Here is an 11,214-nt window from a genome sequence, read left to right as displayed (position 1 = left end):
ACGCTATCGATTTTCATTTAATTATGTGTATAGTTAATAAATATATAAATAATTATAATTCATTTATTTAAATAAACTTTTCGAGAAAAGTTTTCAAGCTTTCTTAGCATGTTGAGGCAATAATATCATGCATAAACGATGAGAGGTTTGTCATATACAATGATATGAGAATTAAGTTATAATAACGCTATTTTGTCGAATTTTTCATTAACTTCGATGAGGCGTAGAATTTGATTTTTGATACTTAAATAAAGAAGGACAGTGGTTTTCGTTTTTTCATACCTTTCTGAATGACAAAAAATTTTTTTTGCAATTTTTCCGCTGAACTGCGTGGTACGCAAGAATTTAGTGCGTTTTTTTATCATTCGGTTCCTCTGTGCTACGCCTGTCATGACTGACGAGACAACTGTTGTTATTTTTTTATTTACCACGTTTCATTAGTCACATGTCTTCACGCCTCCATGAAAACCAGAACTACCATAGTCCTTTTAAAGTAAGTGAGCTGCATTTTTCATCATTTTCATTCTCGCTTAATATTGATCTTAGAATTTTTCTGAAAATTTCTTCGGTCTGCCTTCTTTTCGGTGATGAGCCGTATTATGCAGCATTACGTCAAGCATAATTCACCTCAAATAGAATCTATCATTTTGGTAAGGCCATATAATCTGAACGCAAGTTTGGTTGATATTACACAGAGTTTAGCAGGGCCTACGGTGTAATTTACAAGGCTTGAAGCCCCTAAAGTGATTCATACATTTTATTAGCTACCCTCAGCTGAGGAACATCCCTCGGTTGATAGTCGATTTATCACGAGATAACTATTTATATGAGCCTCATTTTGGCTAAGGTGCTATTTAGCTACGACACATTATTTTTTACATTCTTATAATAAATTATATTTACCTGAAAAAATTTTATTGCTAACTTTACTTTCAGCAATGCTGTAATCAAATATTATAACAAGTAAAAATAGAATTTGGATCACATGAACAACCATCTTTTCGAAATCTGAAATTCAGAAAAAATTTTCTCAGAAGTTTTCGTGAAAAAATGTTTGAAATAACTTATTCAACGTTTTAGAAATTCATATTGAAATGACGAAAATTTGAAAAAACGAAAAATACAAAAATCAGAGCATTAATTTTTTTACATAATTTTGAACATTTTTTTTTACTTCAATTCAAAATTATTGGAAACTTTAGACAATATTTGTAAAATTGGAGTATTAATTTGATCTTTGATAGAATCCATATTAATTTCCTCCCCAAAAATAAGCTTATTATGAAGAAAAAAGCCACTGCCAATTTATTGGAAAGAAGCTTCTTCCAAAGATGGTTTTTACTTATTGTTAAAATAAAAAAAACATTTTTTTCTTGCCTTGTAATTGAGAAAGAGCGAAGATAACTATAAGAAATGCAGGAATAGGCTTTCCCTTAAGCTCCAGATTTTGTTATAGTCTCAGAACCCAAAAAAAATTTTTTGGAAGATTTAAAAAAAAATTAAAATAGATAAAAGAAAAAAGAAAAAAGTATGTTAAGTACTTTTTTAATATTTCAATGATTGAATTAAGTTGAAAATATTAAATCATATGATAAACCGAAAAAAATGGTTTTTGTGATTTGAAAAAAAGGATTTTTTTTAAAAAAATTTTTTTTTGATAATTTTATTTCTTCGTTGATTAAAAAAAAATTTTATGGGTTTCATCCTTGATATATTCTAGAAGACTAGAAGACTTCACTGTGTCACGTAGGAATCTGCACGTGGCCATAAGGGCTAGCACGCGCTGCTACTGGAAGCAGCTGTGTGACAAGGCGGACCGTGACGTGTGGGGCAAACCATATCGGACGGTCATGTCCTGCCTTAAGGGCCCCAGGGGGTGTCCCCCGACGAGCCCGACGAGGGGTCTCGACGCTCTTCTCTAGAGTCGCAACTCGTTGGATCGGCCTGCCTGTCCAGAAGGATGAGGAGCAAATCCCAGAAGTAAGCGTTGGGGAACGTCATGGAGCGTGCAAGAGGGTGCGTGATCAAGCAGCTCCGGGGCCTGACGAAATCCAAAACCTTTCTCTAAAAGCCGCAATAGATGCATGTACGGAAGTTTGTCGTCGTGTTTTCACGGCATGCCATAGTCAAGGATGTTTTCCGGCGCGTTGGAAGGCTTGTCTTGATGCTAAAACCAAGCAAACCTGCCTGCGAGCCCTCGTCATACCTCCCGATCTGCATACTGAACACCACGGGCAAGCTCCTAGAAAGGATCATTGCTGATAGTCTAGAAGCCTTTACAGAGGGTTTGGCGTCATCGTCAAACTAGATGTTAAAAAAGCTTTTAACTTGGCACGCTGGAATCACATCCTCAGCGCCCTAGAGAAGATGGGAGTTCCACTCTATCTCTGACGAATCATCGCCACCTACTTCAGTGACTGGACATCGCGACCTACTTCAGGGTGCTATAGTACCCCACCGGCGACATTGGAATGACATGTATAACAAAATCCTTGGACTCAAGCTTCCCAGAACAGTGTCGATTTTCGGGTTTGCAGACGACATCACGCTTACAATCGATGACAAAAAATTGGAAGATATCAAGGCAGACGCAGACGACGCCATCCGGCTCGTGCGTAGAGCCTTTAGTGAACTGGGTCTGCAGACTGCTGATCAGAAAATTGAGGTTCTGCTAATCATGAGCAAGAAATTGAAGGAAAGCATCACCCTGCATCCGATACCTTGGTGCGCACATCGATGACAAGCTGCGATTCGATCAGCACCTGAAAGTCGTCAGTGAAAAGGCCACCCGGTTCACGGTTGCCCTGTCTGGCCTGATGCCGAACATCGGGGGCTCTAGATGCATACGAAGAGAATAGGTTTTTGTCGGTATTAGTAGAGAAGCACATTATCCTCCCACACAACACCTGTACACACACAACAGTACACTACTCGAGTCCGACATATCCATGTGACAAACACCCTTATCGCATGTTGAATCCGTAAATAGGATTACCCTCCTCCCAAAAAAAAACACACACACACACTTTGCCCACTCTGTCATGACACGACTGAGGGACGAAGAGAGGGCTAGATGATCGGATGTTGTGGTAAGAAAAAGACGATGAAGAATAGAAGATAACACTCCTGAAGTGAGCACGTAGGTCGAGCCTCCCTCACGAAGTAATGTCTAGCGGTGATCCTGCGGGAATGAAAGAGGCAGGAGACAAAGATGGGTTTTAGTCGGTATTAGTAGAGAGGCACATTACTCGCCCACGCAACAACATCTGTACACGAACAGTACAATATTCGAGTCCGACATTCCCATGCGACAAGCAAGAGTCGCATGTTGAATCCGTAAATAGGATTTCCCTCCTTCCAAAAAAAAACCCCCATTACATAGCTTCCTCTATAGAGGAAGCAATATTCTTGTTAAACAAATGAGCTAGAGCAACAAAAATATGTTCTCGTTCGACCCTAATGACAAATAGAATATTGTTTTACGTCTAAAAAGACGAAAAAAACATATCTATAGCTAGTTTTTTCAACACGATGATCGTAGGAGCCCCTCTCGTCCCGTTTTGTCCCTCTATGAAACCCACGAACCTCCTTGAATGCACTTAAAAAAATGTGTGACCTACGTTATCAATGGGTAATTTCCTCAAAATTTCAAAATTAAACTTTCAACATTAAATATATCAAAAATACTACTATTTTTAAGATCTTTTTAAATAGTCCAGATGGAGAGCCGAGAAAATTCCCTATCGGTGGAACTTATTTATAGAGATAATTTCATTTTTACTTGGTGAAATATAGCGATGTGTGACGCTACGGATCCATGGCTTTGTTTATCCATAGAACAGCTGATGTTCTACCACTACCATCAGCTGTTGTGACCCTTCCTTGACAGCCAGTCAGCTGATTGTATCCCTTCTATAACAAATCAGCTGATGGTCGTTTGGGGTAGGAAGATTTTGGCGCGAGATCAGCGCTATAAAAGGGCCAGTCTAGATGATGGCAAGACAATAGCCTTCGGTTGGCCACTCACGGAGCAACTTATAAAGCTCTATGCTCTGCAGCTTATAACGCAGAAAGCATATCTCGGCGAGGTATCAGCAATTATACCAAGCAATCGTCGCCGAAGCTGGTGAAATTAGTAGGCATTTATTACCCGCGTTCGCGCGTATAGCGGCTCACTTGTTTTAGTGTTGAGTAATAATAATTGTAAATAGTGTACATAGTTATATATATTGTTAAATAAATTCTATTTGTTGAGTTTAACATAACTCTTCGTGTTATAAATTACACGACCTTTTCCTCTTTTCAGGTCGCGAAGTCGAGTTTGCATTTTGTTGTAAATTTAGTTTAGTAGAATTAAAATAATACTTCTTATTTTTTTTATTGAATTCTGTTTAACAATTCGAGTCACTTGTTAGTCAGCCACCAAGAAGAGAGACAGCGGACCACAGGGAATCACAGATGAAAGAGTAAAAACGCAACGTTTTAGTCCGCGTGACCAAAACTTTCATTTTTTTATACGCTCATCGCTGTATTTCAACTGGTAAAAATAAAATATTCTCTCTAAAAAACTTCTATTCTGATGGGAATTTTTCTCAGCTTACGATTTGCACTTTTTTATAAAATCTTAAAAATAGCATTTTTCAGATATCTAATGTTAAAAATTTATTTTTAAACTCGAATTTTTCAAAAAATTGGAGCATACCATCAGAATGCTGAAGAAATTTTCTGTCACATTTTTTTTGAGTTCATTAACCCGTTCACGCCGAGAGGGGCAGAATTTTTTTCTCTATCGTAGTCTGCAATTAAATCATCTTATCGGAGCAAAAACAATTTTTGAGTACTCATTTTCTATGTAAAATTTAATGTACTTTTTGAATATGGGTTTATAATTAACCTCTGATAAATATGAAAAAAGTTATAAACAATTTACTGCGAAAAAATACGATTTTGAATCTTGAAAAAAAACTTTGATTCAAATTTTTTTTATGAAAGAGACTTGAACTGTGGCCAATAATACCTAAAGTTGTGGAATAATGACCTACAGTTTAAAGTACTGTAGGTGGGATTTGAATATTCAAAATGGTAGACTCCAAAAAATACACTTTTCCCAAGAAATTTACCAAAAAATGTTCCAAAAAATGTACTTTTTTGTTCGAAAACGATCAACATTGGAAAAAAAAGTTTTTGAATATTCAATTCCCACCTACAGTACTTTAAACTGTAGGTCACTATCCCACAACTTTAGATATTATTGGCCACAGTTCAAGTCTCTTTCATAAAAAAAATTTGAATCAAAGTTTTTTTTCAAGATTCAAAATCGTGTATTTTCGCAGTAAATTGTTTATAGCTTTTTTCATATTTATCAGAGGTTAATTATAAACCCATATTCAAAAAGTACATTAAATTTTACATAGAAAATGAGTACTCAAAAATTGTTCTCGCTCCGATAAGATGATTTAATTGCAGACTACAACAGAGAAAAAAATTCTGTCCGTCTCGGCGTTAACGGGTTAATGGGGCGTTTTAAGTGCCATGCGACTACTGTGTTATAGAACGTTTGGAATAATATACGGTTTCTAAACTTCTAAAATATTTGAAGAATTGTATCGCATCATAAACATCAATGTTTTTCTTGTGCATAGGAGAAAATGTTTAATTTGATCATTCGATTTTACTAAGAATCAGTCACATTTCAATGGAAATAGAATAATTATTTTCGAAAAGAACTATCCAATTTTTTATTTGAATTAAATTTAGCTATAGTAGTCTTCATTATTGATTGTTCACGTTAATTCATAGACACAAAAAAATTATGAACTTTATGGTATTTTGATGTACTATAGTATCTTCTATGATATAATTTTAGGTTGGTTAAAAATATACCGAACTATAACCGTCAAAGAATTAGTAAATGACATGTTATTTAATGCTGAAACTTTAGAAGATGAAGATCAAGTCATTGGTGAAACAAACATTATGTCTGAGTGCATAAGATGATGTTAATGATAAAATGCTGCGATAATTGAATGAATTTTTTGCATTTGCTAGTTTTATTGAAATAAAAAGATATTGACAAATGAGTCGATACGAATATTTCAAAAATAGACATTAAAAATGCATATAATTTTAAAATGAATTATTTTCACTTTGAAACTTTCAATGATATGTAATATCTTTTAATTTTGAAACCTGGGTAATTTGAAGGATTAATGCGGTTTTCGAAATTTTTGCAAACGGGTTTCTCAACATATATTTTACTCTGAGGAAAGATGAATGATCAAATCAATGATTCAATGGCCATTCTTAAAAAAATTTGTAATAATGCTAGATATATTCTTATCAGAAATTTGATTGTTTTATAGTAGAATACTATAGAAATTCTCAAGCTAATAGTCTATTTTATAGGAGAAAAAAAATTAATTTGTGAAAAAGGAAGGTACTTTCATATTTATTATAGAAAAAATCAACTACTGCGTAAAAATTTCATATTCACGGTAAACTTCAAGTTATCGAAATTATTCAAAAACCGAATTATCAAATGATGAAATTTATTTCTTTATAAAGTTTACCTTTTCAACGATGAAATAATAGATTTTTTTGGCAATCAGATGTTGTTATCAAAAAATGAACCTTACTTTTCAAACTCAATAACTATTCGGTGCTGAGAGAGTGAAGATGGAAAACAGCAAGTAAGCTTGTTCAAAGGATGCATATAAGCATAATCAGTAGCAAATAAATGTAGATGAAACTGTATTCATAACTGATAATTGAGCAATTTTTTAGCAAAGTTTGTAAAATTGAGTTGAAATGTAAACGACTTTTTTTCAAATTTATAACTTTTTAATATCAAAAAAACATCTCTACTGACGAAAAATGTCTACTGTTAAAAAACAAAACAATATAATTTGTAATGACTTTCTTTTATACAGTATGCATATTTCTAATAATAAAGTATTGGTACACTTTCCACATAATAATTACTTATTTCTATACAAATAAAGTTAAACTATTGAACTTTTTTACATGTGTTTAGGACACGGAAAAGAATAAGCTTAACTTATTTCAAGGTGCTTGAACTTGTTTAAATAAGTCTTAAATTATAAATTGCTTTAAAATTGAAGGGGGGAGTCAACATATAAATATATTTAAAATTCGCATAAAAGTGGTATTACTTTTTCAAAGTCCTACAAGGTCAATTAGAACCTACAATACATGTTTTTTAGGTGTATAGACTGCTCTTAAATTATTTGAAACAAATTCATGACCCAGAGTTCAGGCTGTTTTGTTGTATGTTTAAGAGCAATATGGGGCATTTTCAGATTGTCACAAAATGTCCACCGATTTGCCTAGAGAAATCACAAACAAGGTCTCTCATTCATTCAACCATTTGTTATTCCCCTAGATAAATCAGTAAAGTAACAATTTTGTGAAAACCTGAAAATGCCGTATAAGACACAGTAAAGTACCATATATGTACCTTAATCTTGTTAAATTTTGTAATAACTCAAATTATAATTTCTGAAAAAATATCAGTCTCAAAATAAATTAAACTATGTGAAATATATTTTTTTGAAAAGAATTATTCATCTTTCAATAAGTGTAATAGTATATGTGGTAACACTTGTGATAATCTCAAAAAATAAGCCTTATTTTTCATGGTTAACGTACCTGTAAACAAACAAGCAATTTCATCTGTGCCATCGTAGCAATCGAATGCAGAGTCACAAATCTGTTTTTTCAAAATGCAACGCCAGCTATCGCATGATACTTCTTCATGATGACATTCTGTTGAAAATAAAAATTTGAGTGCACAACTTGTAAAAACATGATAAAAATTATCATACATTAAAAAAAGCTTGTGTCAGAATTTTGGTAGACTATGAGTATGAAAATAATAATAATTGTAGATAAAGATTTACTACTTTAAAGTAAAAGAGAAGTTAGCGTTTATTGAAATTGATGCACATTCTTTTAACCTGCAAGGAGGGAGCGGGGGGTCTGGTATTTTTCGACCAAATTTTGTATTATTTTGTTATTGTCTTTTTCGATTTTCTAAACCTTCAAGAGTATTGTGTTAAAATTTTACTCTAATCCAAGTAAAATTATCAGAGGTATAGCCATTTTAATTCAAGTATGATGTACTCGTTTTTTAGCCCCGATCACCTGTTTAGTGTTCTTTACTTAAATATCCTAGATGATGTCCCTTGATTGCATCAGCCCGGCATAGACGATGTAAGGAAAGGAGATATAATAAAATTCACGTTGCTTTGCATCAAAATCTTTCAGCGCGTTTCCTGAACAATTGCATTTTTTTAATCGATGTACATCATAACTCCAAAATTACTGTACTGATCGTTCTAAAATTTTACACACATCTTTTGATAGTATTTAACTAGGTACTGACGTCGAGATATTTTATTTTTTTTAAAATTTCCATTTTTATGATCTATTGTCTCATAAAAAACACACAGTTTTTCGATTTTTTTTTCAATTTTTTGACTTCATATTGACACCAAATTAAAAAAAATGAAAATAATTAAAGAAACTCGACGTCACTATTTCCGGAATCATTTAAACTGTGAAAAAAGGCGATTCATTTGTTTCCAACAATCCTATCATAAGTTGTCGTGTATACCATGTTTTTCGAGGTGTAAGCTGCAAATGCTCTCCTCAGGTTTATTTTTTAGCTTTTTTTTATCGAATCTATAGAAAAAGATCTCAAATTCACGCAAAAATAATAAAAAATTAACTATACTTCCTCCTCCCCCCCCCCCTTAATAAAACAGAGCTGAAATCGACTTGGCAAATATAAAAATGATTATGATTTTAGAAGACACAAGAATCTCTTCGTTTTTACAAATAATTAAGATTGGAAAAATGCTACCAATGCAGAGCGACACGTTTCGAAATATATTTACACCCTAACTTCTTGCGGATGAGTCTATTTCATCTAAAAAGGTGTAAAGGTTTTACAATTTGTATTTTTTGAGTTTAATTTGTAACATATTTTTTTATGTTATTGATTTCGAATTAAACTAATTTTGACTTTTGTGACATTATTCCACTCTGCACGACTGGGCGATCTGGCCCCGCGTTGTGCCAATCAGGGGTCCAGAATGAGGAGACGCACGGCGCTCCGACTGCAACGGTAGACAAAGAGTTGGATGCCTTCTGCTGACAGCTCGCGAGCGCGATTTGCGTGTTTTGTGTGTGTGTCTGGGTATCACGTGCATTGAAATACGGAGTTTTTCGTGCGCGTAGTCGGACATCTTGAATTTTCACGGCTCGTTTCCCTTTTCACTCTTTCCCGCGGGATTAATCATCAAGTCTCGCGAGCAATGTATCGTTAATTTCAAATAGTACGCAAATTTTCATTTTGTCAACGCAAACTCGAGGATTTATTTAATTAATTAATTGAGCAAATAGATCGCGAATTAATTCGTTTCATAATGAACGACATTTTTGTTTCGAACATTCGATCAGTTCGAATTGTTTTGTTTTTGTTTTCTCGTCTCGTAACGTCGAAGGAACGTTTGGAGCGGGCATTGTTTCGCAGAATTCGACTGCAGGCTTGCGCAGGCCTGTGTTTTGATTTTGCTCCGAGTTTTCGTCTTAGCCAAGTTGCAATGGTTACAGCGTTTGTAAATACGAACTCCTTTAGTGTGTTGTCTCGACTTCGTAAGCTATCTCGACGACCTGCAACTGCCTTTTCGTCGCCGGAATCTTTCAAATTTTGTTATTGTTTTGATTTTCGCCCCTGTGGCATTAGTTATCGGAAGACGTGCCGGATTTTTCGTGTTGTCTTTGTTATCGTGTATCTACATAATTTACATATTTCAAATTTTTGCCCACACAGCTATTACGCTCACGGCATTTTACGTACTTCAAACTTGTGCCCATACAGCTCTTACGCTCGCAGCAAGTACGATTTTCAAATTTTAGCCCACACAGCTTTTATGATCGCGGCATATACCTTCAAAAATTCATAGATCTTCAGTTTACACAGCTGTTACGCTTGCACGGCGTGCACACATTTTTTGCCTGTACAGCGGTAGTCTCGAGGTCGTAATTGAGTTTCGAACAGGCTGTCTTCTGCTTTTTTCGCCGGTGCGGAGCAGCGCTGTCTGCCCGGCGATCACAGGTGGAATTCGCCCTTATCACTTACAATTTTAAATAATTTTTGTGCATTTGTACTCTCATTTTGCTCAGTGGTCGCGCTACGTGCGACACTCTTACAATTTATTTATTCCGATCATCGACCATTGCGTGATCAAATTCATTTACTTCGATCAGCGCTTGGGTTTTGCAGCAATCGTAACGCATTGCGCGTAATTTTCAACCGTAGTGCCTTTTCAGTGTTTCAGTTTCAGTGTTTTTTTTTCTCTCGTTTGTGCTTTTCGTTGTAGATTTCTTGCGTAACATCTGCAGATCATCGACGGTATTTTCGATATCTTTTCAAGATTGTCAGCACTGATTTCACACATTGTGTATGCGTGCGTATCGTCTGTGCTAAGGTATCAACCTTCATACGATTGACCGTCGTCGTTATTGTTTACGAGAGAAACATTGTGCCGAGACGCAGCACGTTGCTGCAGGTGCAAAAATAATTGTGTTCCTGTATGCATTGAATCTTTTAATTACAGCTCGAGCAGGTTAGCGCTGATTGGCATATTTTAGTTTGTAGGTTTATGTTACCCTCTTTCGGAGCAGATTGTATTTCGACGTTGCATTATTAATCTGTGCGTGTTTGATTTAAGAGTCATCGTCACGAGGTGGTTGCAACGTCAGTCTTGCGGACTGGTGCGATCGTCGGTATACGCTATATTATTATTGTAAATAGCGTTTATACGACTCGGGTCGTTAATTATTCTTAAGATCGCACTAGGGTTGAACTGATTATCAGGCTCCATCATTTTTCATTTTTATTTTTAATTATTTTTTGCACAGCTCATACTCTGCGGGCTTATCCTTGCAGTGTGCAACCTTGCCTTGCTTTTTCTAGGCCGCTTCATCTTACTACATTTTTTCCCATCCTTGTTCATCTTTAACATATTCAATAGTACATTTTTTCCCACTGAATTATTCACTTTTTTTTTCAACCCTTGTTGACTGTTGAACCTTTTTAAAATGACTCACTCAAACGCATCCCCACCCCCTACCTAGGACGGCGATGCTGATGCCACGTCGGTGCAGCCCCCAGAAGCGGTGCTTGCC

Source organism: Trichogramma pretiosum, unplaced genomic scaffold (assembly GCF_000599845.2).
Source record: "Trichogramma pretiosum strain Unisexual culture from Peru unplaced genomic scaffold, Tpre_2.0 scaffold78, whole genome shotgun sequence".
Taxonomy (NCBI): domain Eukaryota; kingdom Metazoa; phylum Arthropoda; class Insecta; order Hymenoptera; family Trichogrammatidae; genus Trichogramma; species Trichogramma pretiosum.
Note: the sequence above shows the minus strand (reverse complement) of the source record.